This window comes from Zootoca vivipara, chromosome 17 (genome assembly GCF_963506605.1).
Source record: "Zootoca vivipara chromosome 17, rZooViv1.1, whole genome shotgun sequence".
In the NCBI taxonomy this organism is placed as follows: domain Eukaryota; kingdom Metazoa; phylum Chordata; class Lepidosauria; order Squamata; family Lacertidae; genus Zootoca; species Zootoca vivipara.
The window spans coordinates 12,550,244-12,564,784 of NC_083292.1; positions in this window are offsets into that span (position 1 = coordinate 12,550,244).

Genomic DNA, 14,541 nt, shown 5'->3' on the forward strand with positions numbered 1-14,541 from the left:
GCAACACAGTAATTCAGTTTTACTAGCAGACCGGAGGTAAAACTAACCCCTTTCCAGCCTTGGCAGGAGCGCAGGGAATGTTCGTGCGACACACCTACACACTGCAGCCAACATCCTAATGCATGGGTCAGCAAACTTTTTCAGCAGGGGGCCGGTCCACTGTCCCTCAGACCTTGTGGGGGGCCGGACTATTTTTTTTTAAAATAAAATGAACGAATTCCTATGCCCCACAAATAACGCAGTGATGCATTTTACATAAAAGGACACATTCTGCTCATGTAAAAACATGCTGATTCCCGGACCATCACTGGGCCAGATTTAGAAGGCGATTGGGCCGGATCCAGGCCCCGGGCCTTAGTTTGCCTACCCCTGCACTAACGTGCCATGACACACTTTGGAAAGCTCTGCTGTAGTCTTTTAGCTGTAGCAAACCGAGGAGCTAATTCCTTCTCCCTTCTGGAATTTGAGAGAAATATCGAGTGGTTGCCTGTTAGTCCACATATTTGAGATCTGGCCAGAGATAAGATAAATAGGTGGAGGGAAATTCAAAAGTGGGAAATGAGCTGTTGAAAACTCAGTGTCGTTAAATTAATTAGCCATCTTTATTATATTATGAATATATATAACCTGGTTATGGTTAGATGTATTTAACAGGTTTGACTAAATTGTCACAGCACTCCTTTCAGCAAAACGCCGTTCTTCAGCCCAGTGGACCAACCTTTATTTCCCCTTGCTTTTCTAAGAGCAAACCATATGCGCATGGGTGGGGGGGGGGAAGGCTTTTTATGGGCAATTAAGGAGCACTTTTAGGTGCCAAGCATCTGTATTCCTGCAGAATTAAATTAATTACCCAATGGGGTTGGGGAACAAGGATTCCAGTTACCCTGGTTTGGCCAAAGCTGCATTGTGGGGAATTGGACCTGATTAATCAAGGCTTGTGGTATTTCCTCTCGCTATTCCAAACATAACCAGCGTCTCCCGGCCATCCTTATCGTGACTCCTCTTCAATCACACCCTGCCAAGGCGAATAGGCACAGAGGCCTGCCTGTATCCGCACTGACTCAAACCCATCCTTCCTTTCTGGCGATTCAGAGCAGCTCTCACGATCCAGTCATCCGAGAGAGAGAAGGCCAACCTGTCATTGCATGTGTTGCTGCTTCCTTGTTAGGGCGATGTGAGAGGCGACGTTTGGCCAAAAAAAAAAAAAAACAGACAAAGGGGGATATGAATATTAATTTCACAGGCTCATCTTTCCCTGCAGGGAGGCTATCGGGGAGGAGCGGGAGAGGAAGTCGGGACTAAGTTCTGGCTAGTTTCACCTCCGAGTGATGTATGACTTCTTCCCCTCTTCTCTCCTCACATCATTAGGGGCCAGAATGCATGAGCTATGAAGGGAGAACAATGGGAAATGGGAGCATTCCGTTATGGCTGTAGGTGAAATGAATGGGTGTGCGTGTTTGGGAGGAGAGACCTGAAGTTCAGATACACCACGAAAGGTCTTACAACACTGGCCATGGATGGTTTTCAAACGGCAAAGTTCTATCGCTGCGTTTTGTGTGCATGATCCTGATTTCTTGTGCTAGAAAGAGTGGATTATTTTGCATGCAAAACCTCCTGTTCAGCCTTGAGTATTCCAAAGCCAAGTCATTCGCTGTGAATACGGGGTGGGGTGGGCGGGCGAGCTCACTTTCAGTCTGATGGCATTTCATTTTGGCACTCACTCTTGTGATGTTATCTTTGAACGCTGAAGCAGAGCGGTAGCCAAATTCTGTGGGGACAGGGTCCAAGGAGGTGGGTTTAATCGTAGTGTAAGTAGCCTGCTATGCTTCAAGTTATTTAAGTTCTTGTTGTGCATTTATTCATCTAGTTATTAAAACAAAACAAAAAACTCTCATGGTAACCCGCAGCATCGTAAAATGAGAAACAGTCGAAATCAGTTGGAAACAAAATTTCCCAAACATGTTCATCCAGCAATACGATCAAAAGGACAAATCCTGCCCACCAACCATTCCGAAATCTGAGCGTTTGGCAGAGTCAGTTTGACAATGTCGCTCTCTTCAAACAGGCAGTTGAAATCTCACAATGGGAAATGCTGTTTGGAGGGAGAGAATTTGGAACAGGAAAATGGTAGGCAGAGAAGGGGTTAAGTAAGCCCTCCCCAGGGCTAATTTTCCACACACACACACACACAAACCAATTTCCCTTTCTCAAAGTGGCTTTTCAAGAAAGAACAGAGAGAGGACACTAATGGGCTGCTATGAAGAATGTCAGAGAATTCTGACAGAAATGGAGCAGGAATCACCAATCTTCACTTATTCATTCTATATTTGGAACAGAACTCAGTTCTTGAATGTGATCGGTATTCACTGTTGTTGTTTCCAGTCTGTGATATGTAATTGATGACACCCCACCTGCTCCTATTTGCATTGCCTTTCCTTTGCTTCAAAATAAACGGGGTAGAATAATAATAATAATAATAATAATAATAATAATAGGTTAAATTCAAGTTACTTTTACTCATGCTAGACCCACTGAAATTAATGAACCTATGTTAGTCATGGCCATTAATTTTAAAGGATCTACCCCAAGTTAATGTTTAGTTGTGTACAACCCATTGTGATTAATTACGTAATTAATTACATAAAATTCTGTAGCAGGGATATGAGTAACTACTTTTGTCAGAAGCTGAACCGCAGAGGAATTAAAACAGGGCCGCATGTAAGGAACACAGATCAGAATGGAAATTGGTGCATTTTTAGATCCCTAGCTTGTCTGAAGTACATTTAGATGTAATGTGTAGTCCGGCCCTTAGATTCCTATGTATAATGTAGGGTGGCCCTCAGATTTTTCTGTGATTGTCTCCTTGCTCTCTGTCACTTTCTCTTGATCTCCTCTGCCCTTGCGTTCTCTAATACATTAAAGCAAACAAAAGACTTGATCTGCAAAACTTATCCGCTAAGCCAGGAGTCGTGTTTCTTGCTGCTGCTTGAAACTACCATCTGGAGACCTGCGAAACCCTGACAAAGATCTCCTGCCTCCCTTCCAGGAAGAATAAAAAAAGACAAAGGAAACAAGGAGTAGTTGTAATCTCTCACACACCTTGCCCCTTTTCATTTCAGAAAATGAAAAAGAATTGCCAAGGAACAAAGGAAATCGCCTTACACCATAGCTGCCAAGTCTCCCATATTCTCCGGGAAATCCCCGTTTTTCCAGCTGTTCTTAGCTGAAAAAACGAATTTTTTTGTCCCCCCCCCCCGGTTTATTCTGGCGCGGCGGCCATTTTGGAACTGGGCGGAGCATGCTCAGAAGCGACTTTTGATGCTGCTCTGCCCAGTTCCAAAATGGCTGCAGTGTGACTTCTGGTGCGGCGGCCATTTTGGAACTGGGCAAAGCAGCATCAAAAGTCACTTCTGAGCACGTTCCGCCCAGTTCCAAAATGGCGGCAGCGCTACTTCCGGTCTGCTACTTCCGGCCCGGTCCCTTATTTCTCGGACAGCAACTTGGCAGGTATGCCTTACACCAGGGCACCATTTGTATTATACATTTAAAGCAGTATCATACCACTTTGAACAGTCATGCCTTCCCTCAAAGAACTGTCGTTCCTTAAGGGTGCTGAGAGTTGTTGGGGGCACACAGCCCTATTTCCCTTGCAGTGGTGCAACCCCCACTTAAGGCTCAATCTCAGGATGACTGCTGCTAAAGAGAGCCAGTGTGGGCGTAACAGTTAGAGTGTTGGACTATGACCCGTGAGACAAGAGTTCGAATCCCCACTCAGCCATGAAGCACACTGGGTGACCTTGCGCCATTTACTGTCTCTTAGCCACCTCAGGGACCCAGGTGGCGCTGTGGGTTAAACCACAGAGTCTAGGGCTTGCTGATCAGAAGGTCGGTGGTTCGAATCCCTGCAATGAGGTGAGCTCCCATTGTTCGGTCCCAGCTCCTGCCCACCTAGCAGTTCGAAAGCACCTCAAAGTGCAAGTAGATAAATAGGGAAGGTAAACGGCGTTTCCGTGCGCTGCTCTGGTTCGCCAGAAGCAGCTTTGTCATGCTGGCCACATGACCTGGAAGCTGTCTGCGGACAAACGCCGGCTCCCTCGGCCTATAGAGCGAGATGAGCGCCGCAACCCCAGAGTCGGACACAACTGGACCTGATGGTCAGGGGCCCCTTTACCTTTACCTTTAGCCACCTCACAGGGTTGCTGTGAGGAAGAAATGGGGAGGCGCAGAAATTGTGTCCTCCCTAAAAGAGGGCCCGTGTTGCGGTGAGACCTGGAAACCAATCCCCTGTGTTGCCGGTGGGTAAGATTGGTCAGCCACAACACCCGATCGGTAGGTCCATCGATGTTGGGTTTCAATCTGGCCAATGGGGCGCAGTCCAAACGGATCGAGGGTCCCATATATACCCATGCACGTGACCCAGAGCTTCCTCTTTCGGCGCGTGCATCGGAACACCTGCCCACCTCTCCCTATTTTTAGGGCTTGTGCGCTTGACCTTGCTATGCCATCGTATGTTGTCTGTCGTTGGGACAGGGGCACGGCAGGAATTTCCCCCACTTGGCTGATTGGCTGGTGCCATTTGGGTTTCACCTGTCCCAACTTGTAAGGTTGCGGATAGGCTCTGGTCAGGTGATAGGGGTGGGAAAATGTTCTCGCCATTCCTATGTGAAGGGTATTCCGTTAAAGGAATCCAGGGACTCAAATGGTTTGGTCAACCCCTGAGAGGGGGTTGTGCCTGTAACTGAGTCCAGGGGGACATCTGGGTGGCGGACATCGTCTGTTCCCGACTTTTCGCCTATCCAGGTGTTCACCCTTGGCTGCCCTATGCTATTGCTCTGGGTCAGCACTACCTGCAAGGGTGCAGGGAGCTAGTCGAACCAGAGCCCATGCAACCACTCACTTTCTGTAATCAATAAAGTTGTGGCCTAAATTTCTGCCAAAAACCAAAACTAAAATTTGAGTCAAGTGTGAATTTATTTAGCGGGGAGGTCTCTGGATCTGAACACGCAACCATGTGACCACCTTGAGTTCCTAGGAAGAAAAGGTGGTATATGAATGTAATTGAAAAAAAGCAATAGCTGAGTTTCACTCTCATGAAGCTGCCAGTGGAATAGTCTTGGAGATCTTTGAATAGTCTTGGAGACCTTTGAATAGTCTTGGAGACCTTGGAATCCCCAACAAAATCATGAAGTTAAGGCGATATGAACTTGCTCATGCAGTATCCCAATGTCCTCCCACCCCAAAACTCCAAATGATGTTCTTAAGGTCTACCACCAAGATATGACCACACCTTGCTATAAAGCCATCCTGATGTGACTGTATACTTGAATCAGGTTCTTTTTTTTTAAGGGCTGCTTTTTACAGATGTGTGTATCAGAGAAATGCCACAGCAAAAACACAACAATGCACACAATTAAAACAAAGAATGGTTTGCTGCAAAGATCTGTCAATATAGGAACATCCAAAACTGGGTGGAGAAGGCAGGAATTGCAAACAAATTAAAGACTTTGAAAAGTCTGGCAGACTGTGCTGGCTCCACAAATTTACTTCTTTAATTAAATTATTATTATTTATTTAACTAATTTGATTTTTTTTAAAAAAACCCCACACACCTCTAAGCAGTTTGCAGAAATAGAAAATGCAAAGGTTGATTAAAAATGGTTGAATACAGATATTTCAAAGTGCCCAAAAGTTTATTAAAATAAACAGAGGCTAAAAAGAAATAAAACACAGATAATGTCAACATGGGGCGCGGGTGGCGCTGTGGTCTAAACCACTGAGCCGAGGGCTTGCCGATCAGAAGGTCGGCGGTTCGAATCCCCGTGGCGGAGTGAGCTCCCGTTGCTCGGTCCCAGCTCCTGCCAACCTAGCAGTTCGAAAACACATCAAAGTGCAAGTAGATAAATAGGTACCACTCCGGTGGGAAGGTAAACGGTGTTTCTGTGCGCTGCTCTGGTTCGCGAGAAGCGGCTTGGTCATGCTGGCCACATGACCAGGAAGCTCTCTGTGGACGAATGCCGGCTCCCTCGGCCTATAGAGCCAGATGAGCGCCGCAACCCCAGAGTCGTCTGTGACTGGACCTAACGGTCTAAACCCCTGTTACCTTGTGGATATACTAAACCCTGAGGAAGAATCTGTACCTGCTGTCTTGGCAGGAATTATTTGGGAGAAGAAAAGGCTAAGGCCGGATGCGGCCCAATCGCCTTCTAAATCCGGCCCGCGTACAGTCCAGGCATCAGCATGTTTTTACATGAGTAGAATGTGTCCTTTTATTTAAAATGCATCTCTGGGTTATTTGTGGGGCATAGGAATTTGTTCATTCCCCCCCCCAAAAAAATATAGTCTGGCCCCCCACAAGGTCTGAGGGACAGTGGACCGCCCCCCTGCTGAAAAAGTTTGCTGACCCCTAGGCTAAGGAGTAAACCCTACACAAATATGGAGTAGAGTTTTGCTTTCCTTTCCTTTGGACCACATAAGTGAGGCTGGGAGAGGAAGTCCTGTCATCTCGGCAGCCCAGGACCTCAAGCCCAGGCTTGAGAAGAAGAATAAGAAGAGTTTGGATTTGATATCTCGCTTTATCACTACCCTAAGGAGCCTCAAAGCTGCTAACATTCTCCTTTCCCTTCCTCTCCCACCACAAACACTCTGTGAGGTGAGTGGGACTGAGAGACTTCAGATGTCAAAGAGAAAAAGAGCTACCAGGTTTTTAGAAGACATCTGAAGGCAGCCCTGTTTAGGAATGCTTTTAATGTTTAATCGATTATTTTATTTTATTTTTCTGTTGGAAGCCGCCCAGAGTGGCTGGGAAAACCCAGCCAGATGGGTGGGGTATAAATAATAAATTAAAGAATCTCAAAGCAGCTAACATTCTCCTTTCCCTTCCTCTCCCACAACAAACACTCTGTGAGGTGAGTGAGGCTGAGAGACTTCAGAGAAGTGCGACTAACCCAAGGTCACCCAGCAGCTGCATGTGGAGGAGCAGGGAAGCGAACCCGGTTCCCCAGATTACGAGTCTACCGCTCTTAACCACTACACCAAAGGTCACTTTGGTGCTGGAAACACAACAAAAATAATACAGGAGGCAGCAGTTGCAGGTAGGTAGCCGTGTTGGTCTGAGTCGAAGCAAAATAAAAAAATTTCCTTCAGTAGCACCTTAAAGACCAACTAAGTTTATATTTTGGTATGAGCTTTCGTGTGTATACACACTTCTTCAGATACACAGGAGGCAGCAGTTAAGAGTTATTAGCTCCATCTGACCGACATTTTGACTTCACCCCCAAAAGCGCACTCCTCGATTGTCTCCTGAGACAGACAGATGGCAACAACAAAGCCAAATTCAGGAGCAGGACAGAAGACAGAGCAAAACAAAGGTACAATAAAGCTATAGAACAGGAGGACAGGTAGTCCCACCAGCAGACCACTGGAAGAGGAAAATATGGACTGTAATGAAAAGTTCTAACATGATGAGATATGAGCAGTTACAGGAGGAAAGATTACAACTTACAGATACTTTAAAGTGGAGAGTTTGCAGTTTTCGTTACATTGGCATCAACACAAAACAAATGAATCACAATTATGGGTGTATTAAGTATGATATAATTTAACTCTACTTTTTTATTACATTGGAAGCATCACAAAGCAAATGAAGCAGCAATTATGGGTGTACTAAGTATGATATAATTAGCTGTGCATCAAGATACCTTTGCAGATCGACTGTCTATCACATACTTGTGGAGTCAAAAAAAAGCAGAAAAAAAGTTCAGCGAGAAGCACACAATGCTGTAGTCTGTGAAATCCAATGCCAGAATAAAATGGCCAGCCTTTAAGATGCCACCCGATGCTCCACTGTTTTTACAAGAAACTAATGTGGTTAGTTTACCCCGCAATCCTTTCCCTGCTGAACCCCAAGGAGAAGTACTGTGTCCAGCCGTCGTTAGAGCAAGTAACGGACTGATCTCGGCAAATCCCACTTTCTCATCGAGCTTAATCTCGGAAAATCCTAGGTTGTAATCCTGCTTAAGCCGCAGCCTAACATTTTGAACCTCCTTGAGTCTGACTTCATCTCTTCTTGCTTTACTCAGGACAGATGTACAGTAATGTGAAAAACCCAGGCTTTGCTGGAAAACCATGTTGATTTCTCAGGGGGGGGGGAGACTGTCTCACAGCCCCGATGGAACTAGGGAGCACCTGTTGGGGCGGAGAAGATGCAACGGCAGAGAGATAAATCTCCATGGATAGAATCAGCCTCTTATTATGGATGGTGTTGGCTTCTGAAAAAGCTGGAGGCTACAATATGTTTGCATATTGGGATGAGGGTGATAATTTGCTGGGGTTGCCATATTTTGAAGAGAGAGAGAGAAAAAAGAGGACACATTTGCCAACTTCAACTTTATTTATTTATTTTATTTTGACAAAGTAATAATCATAAATAAGAATAAAAATGTGCACCCTTACCACCGAGACCACTCCATTGTAACTATGAAACCTCCCAAAAATTCAACCCCTCTTGCAATGGTTTGACCCCTTTCTGTTTTAACAGTACAAATTCCACAAACACCCTCCATATCTCATCAAAATTATTTCCCCTGTACATTCCCTGTCTTACCTTAATGGCAGATGTTACTTTATCATTATTAGCTATATGCCACATCTCTTTATACCATTCTTCCATTTGATATTCTGCTTGCCCCTTTCAATTTCTAGCTATAATAACTTGTGCAGCTGCCAATAAGTTTGTGAGCAGGTCCTTCATAGCCTGCCAACCTTCCACCCCATTGTAAATTGATAATAAATAATGCTACCTGTTATGTACTGAGCGGAATCCTAGAACAATAGGATCCAGAATCAGCAGTATGATTGGTCCGCAGGAGCCACCCAATCCAACTCCAGGTGGAAGTGAATCTGCAACCTGATTGGCCTGTAGGAGCAGCCAATCAGGCTGTTGGCAGAAGTCAATCCACAACCTGATTGGCCAACAGGTGTAGCCCTGAAGTAGCCAATCACGCAAGGCCCATTGTGTAAATAATGTATATAAGCAGATGGTTTTGGGAACAGAGCCATTCTTCTCTTCTTCTCCTTGATGACTATGAGCTGAATAAAGAGCATGAAATTCACTCTTGACTCCGAGTATATTTCACTACCGCTGGACTTTCGGTCAGCTTTAACCCAGTGATTTCTGTTATCTCCTTAAACACCCTTTGCCCCCCAAATTGTACATATTTACACCCTGCTCAGTAGTGGCGCCCACCCTGTGGAACGCCCTCCGATCAGATGTCAAAGAAATAGACAACTATCTGATGTTCAGAAGACATCTGAAGACAGCCCTGTTTAGGGAAGTTTTTAATGACTGATATTTTAATGTATTTTAAATCTTTTGTTGGAAGCCATACAGAGTGGCTGGGGAAACCCAGCCAGATGGGTGGGATATAAATATATTATTATTATTATTATTATTAGTAGTAGTAGTAGTAGTAGTAGTAGTATTTGACAGCCAGGACCAGACTCTATGAACTGGCTGTAGGCAGGCAGGTGGGGGCATAGGTGCCAACTCCCAGATTGAAAAATCCGGGATCGGCTGTGGCGTGGCGGCGGAAGTCGCGCTGTGGCCATTTTGGAACTGGGCAGAGCAGCACCGGAAGTCGCTTCTACGCATGCTCTGCCCATTTCCAAAATGGCTGCAGCGTCAGAAATCGCTTCTGTGCATGTCCAGAGACTCCAGACACGCGCAGAAGGAGCCTCCCCGGGCCGGTAAGAATCCGGGGGATTTACGGGTTTTTTAAAAATCCGGGCTGCCAGTGGGAAACGGCTGGAAAAACGGGGTTTCCCGGGGAATATGGGAGACTTGGCAGCTGTGGGGGGGGGGCTGGTTGACGGTGGGGCAGTGATTTGTTTTGGTCCATGTATTGTTTCTGAAAGCAAGAATTTGAGAGATTTGGCTTTAAATGGGAACAGAATCAAATGTCTTCTTCATCCCTGGCCACTGCCAACGGATGGGAGTTGAATTCCAGAATGTAAGGCTGCTCTAGAACAGTGGCTAGGTTCTACATCAGCAGGGCTTCCTTTTTTGGCCAGGGGCCTGCTCCAGAATATGCTTCGTATAAGGTCGATCCAGCCCCATGCTTCCGCTTTGAAGGCCACACTGGTCGTCGGCGTGAAACTTAGCTGCCCAAGTGAACAGTCGACTTGGAAAACCCATGTGTCTGATTTCATATTTATTCATCCGCTGGTTTTTCTCGTTTGGCAAATGGACTGTGTCAATATTTAGTTATTGCTGTGGGAACAGCAAGAAAAGAAAGGAGGGAAATAATAGAAGAAAACATTATGTTAAGGCTTAACCTACTTGGCTGGGCCGGTAGGCCTGACTCATTTGTTTAACTACTTTTTTCTTTTTCCTCATGTGTCTCTCTCACACTCAAGGCAAACAGGAATCGAGGACCAGAACTGTTTACATGGCTTGTATGTTGAGCCAAGGGTAGGTGCCAGACGGTCTCTGAATCCCTTCAGTCATTTTAAAATGAATTGTTCCATTCTCTCTCTCTCTCTCTCTCTCTCTCTCTCTCTCTCTCTCTCTCTCTCTCTCTCTCTCTCTCTCACACACACACACACACACACACACACACAATCTCCTCCACCATCTTCCTTTTCCTTACATCAGGGTGGAGAACCCTTTTCATCCTGAGGGCCACATTCCCATCTAAACAAGCTTCTGGGGGCCAGATACCAACGTGGGGCCAGACCACAGGCAAAAGTAAGCAGATATTTGATATTTGGACATGATGCCAAAAAGCACTCCAGGGCTCCGTTTTGACTTGTGTCACCTCATAGAGACCCCACTTTTCCTATAACAGCTGGAGTCCAACAACATCTGGAGGGAGTCACCAGACCCTCCAAGTGCCCCTATTTTCCAGGGACAGTCTTAGATTTACAGAACACATCCTGGTTTCTGATTTGATCGCGGAATGTCCCGCTTTTCCTTAGGACGCTCCTATTTTCATCAGAGAAGTGTTGGAGGGCATGAGTCACTTTGGCTGTCTTCGGCATACGCATTCAGTTCAATGGCTACTAGACACTGTGGCTCTGCTCTGCTTCCAGAGTTGGAGGCAGTGGTGGTTCTGAATCCCAGTCGCTGGAAAACACAGGTGGAGGAGAGAGCTCTTGCGCTCAGGTCCTGATGCAGGCTTCCTATAGGTCAGTGATGGCGAACCTATGACACTCGTGTCAGACCTGACACGCAGAGCCCTCACTGCTGGCATGCGCCCCATCGGCCCATTCACGTTGTTGTTGTTGTTGTTGTTGTTGTTGTTGTTGTTGTTGTTGTTGTTGTCCCCATTTGTTCTCCTGCTCCTCCTACAGCTTGTCTCCGGATCCTTTTTTGTTGTTGTTGTTGCTGGTAGCCAGAGATTGGTTTTTAACCCTTTCTGTGCCGTTTTTCCTGGCGCTTTGGCAGACTATGATTGGGTGTAACAGCGTTCATTTTTAACCCGTTCTGTGCTGGTTTGTTTGGCGCTTTGGCAGACTATGTCGGTGCTGCATGTTAGTTCCAGCGAAGGTATTATTCGTCATTTATTTCTGTTCTCTTTCCTCCCTAAAAAGTGCAGCAGCTTTGGGGCATCCCCCCCCAAAAAGCAAAGCAACTTTTGCACCCCCCAAAAAATCCTCCAAGCAGCTCCCCCCAAAAAGCTCAACAACTCTGGGCACTTTGTGATAAATAAGGGTTTTTTTGTTTAGTTTGGTTAAATAATTAGTTTTTGGTTTATTAAATACAGTTATATATTACAATTATACATTTTTGTTATTTAAACTATAAATATCGCAAAATTGTGGGGTTTTCCCCGAAGTGACACACCATCCGAGTTATGCTCGGTTTTTTGGCGAATTTTGACACACCAAGCTCAAAAGGTTGCCCATCACTGCTATAGGTCATCCATTTGAGAAGCCCAGTCTTCAGTTGGCTCCTTGCTATCCCTCGGAATTGTGAAATGATCAGAAAATAACAAAAAACCACAGGTGTTCCTCATGCTGCCAGCCTGATACTTACCCCTTCTTTCCATTTTGCAACTAGGAAGCCAGCGTGGATGATGACCGTGCCTTGCCAAAGCCCGAGGTACTTTTTCTGCCTTGCGTTTCCTTAGACATTCATCTAAGGAATTTGCACTTTTGGCAGCAGGATAATCACCTGCTCATACGGCTCTGCATACCAGCAGCAGAATCTGGAAGGAGGCCCTGCAATGTCTTGAAGGAATGTAACTGGCAACCATTGGTTTGTACTGGTTTCTACTGGGGTTGTTGACTCTCCTTGAGATTTATCAGCCAGGGCAAGGAGGCTGAAGGAGCACTCATTTAGAAACCCAAGGGAAATTGTACCAGGTAAGGTCTGTTCAGCTCGAATTTCCACTCACTCTTGGGCGAATGCATTGATAACCATAAGAACACAAAAGAAGCCGGCTGGATGAGGCCCAGAGGCACCAGCTTGTGAGGGCGATTGGGGTGACATTGTGTGTGACATTGCTTGTGTGATGTCAGGATGTCGAATGCGGCAGCCGTGCAGCTTCAATGGCCAGCAGCATCTCCTGGCACTGCCACCAGCGGCAGAAGGAGGAGGAGGAGAAGCTGGCCACTGGAGCTGTGCCACCCTTGGCCTCCACACTTTTTCAATGTTGGGGCGGGGGTGGCGGTTCCAAAAGGGCTCCATCCCCAGGAGCTGGTGCCCACGATCTGGCCGATGGTTCATCTAGTCCAACATCCTCTTCTCAAAATGGCCAATCAGATGCTTGTGGGAAGCAAGCAAGCAAGCAAGCAGGACCTGAGTGCAACAGGACTTTTCCCATGTCCCAGCGCCTGTTGTTGAGAGGCACAATGCTGAGGCAGAGGCAGAGCTTTTTGTACACTATGCTGGTGTTATAGAAAAAACCTCCTCCTTTTCCCTTATGAGGTATCCAAGATGCTGTATGGAGTCCTTAAGGGGGTTCCCTATCGGTAGGAGAAAATAGCAGAGGCCAACCAGAGAATATTGAGAAGCAAAGCAGCTAGTAAGCCTGATCTTTATTAAACTGTTGCAACAGGGTGCTCACTCACCACATGCAGGAGGGAGTGGGAACCCAGAACAATGGTGTGCAAGAGAAGAAGAAGAAGAAGAAGAAGAAGAAGAAGAAGAAGAAGAAGAAGAAGAAGAAGAAGAAGAAGAAGAAGAAGAGGAGGAGGAGGAGGAGGAGGAGGAGGAGGAGGAGGAGGAGGAGGAGGAGGAGGAGGAAGACTTTTGAAATTGCCCACCCTGTAGCTCAAGACCACCCCCCTCCCCAGAAACATCATGCATACATCACAGAAGGGGGTGGTCTCCAGCAGAAATCCTGTTTGCCAGGATATCTGTTAATGGTCACTGATTGCTTTACCGGACATTCTTTTGTGATTGTAAATACTTGAATTCCTGAATCCAGGTCACAGGCTCACCCTATCCACACACAAATACGCCCTTAAGACAGGTAAGCAAAAGACAATGGAGAGGCTTTCCCATTTCCTTCCTCCTTGCAGAGAAACTTTTGACGTCAATTTGGGAGAGTCAAAATGGCTTTAGGATTGCTCTCCTGTACTATTTCAGACACAACAACAACAACAACAACAACAACAACAACAACATCCTTCCAGTAGCACCTTAGAGACCAACTAAGTTTGTCATAGGTATGAGCTTTCGTGTGCATGCACACTTCACAAAAACTCATACCTATGACAAACTTAGTTGGTCTCTAAGGTGCTACTGGAAGGATTTTTTTTGATTTTTTTTTTTGACTGCGTCAGACCAACACGGCTACCTACCTGCAACTATTTCAGACACGTGGTTTATATACTTTATGTATGTGTTTGCCTTGTACATTTATGAATGTTTGTTTTATATTTGGGACCGTAGAATTCTTATAACACGGGTTTCTGCAGACACTCAATCCAGGCAAACAAGAGTCATTATCAGCGTACAAGGGCACTTTCCAGAGAGGGAGAAATGCTTAAGGAGAATATGAAGCAAGACTGTCGAGAGACGTATTCTGGGTAGAGGGCATTTGACTGGGGAAGGCATATTAAGGCTTCCCCTTATGGGGAAGAGCTGCATTTGGCCCCTGGGAACTGAAGTTCCCCATTTCATTTCACTTTTAATTTGTATACCGCCTTTCTATATTCCTGTACACAAGGCGCAAGCTGGAGAAACAACAACATAGACAGCAAAGATCGCATACGTAATAACAATCTGACCCAATACCAAAAAATAACAAAAATAACAATAACTTTAAAATAAACAACTTATATGAATAAAGCAATATTCATTGAACCATCCGAATATAAAAGTAAACAGTAAAATTAAATATCAGCAAATAAAAATGAAAGAGCTTGCACTTATTAATTACAATAAAGAATTACTAAACTATAATTGATAAAAATAATGGTGTCACAGTGCATAAAATTACATACAAAACCATGTAAAAGCATCAAATTGAGAATCAAGGACACACAACATATAAAATTATTTTAAAAAAATATCCCTGAACTCCTCTTCTCTCT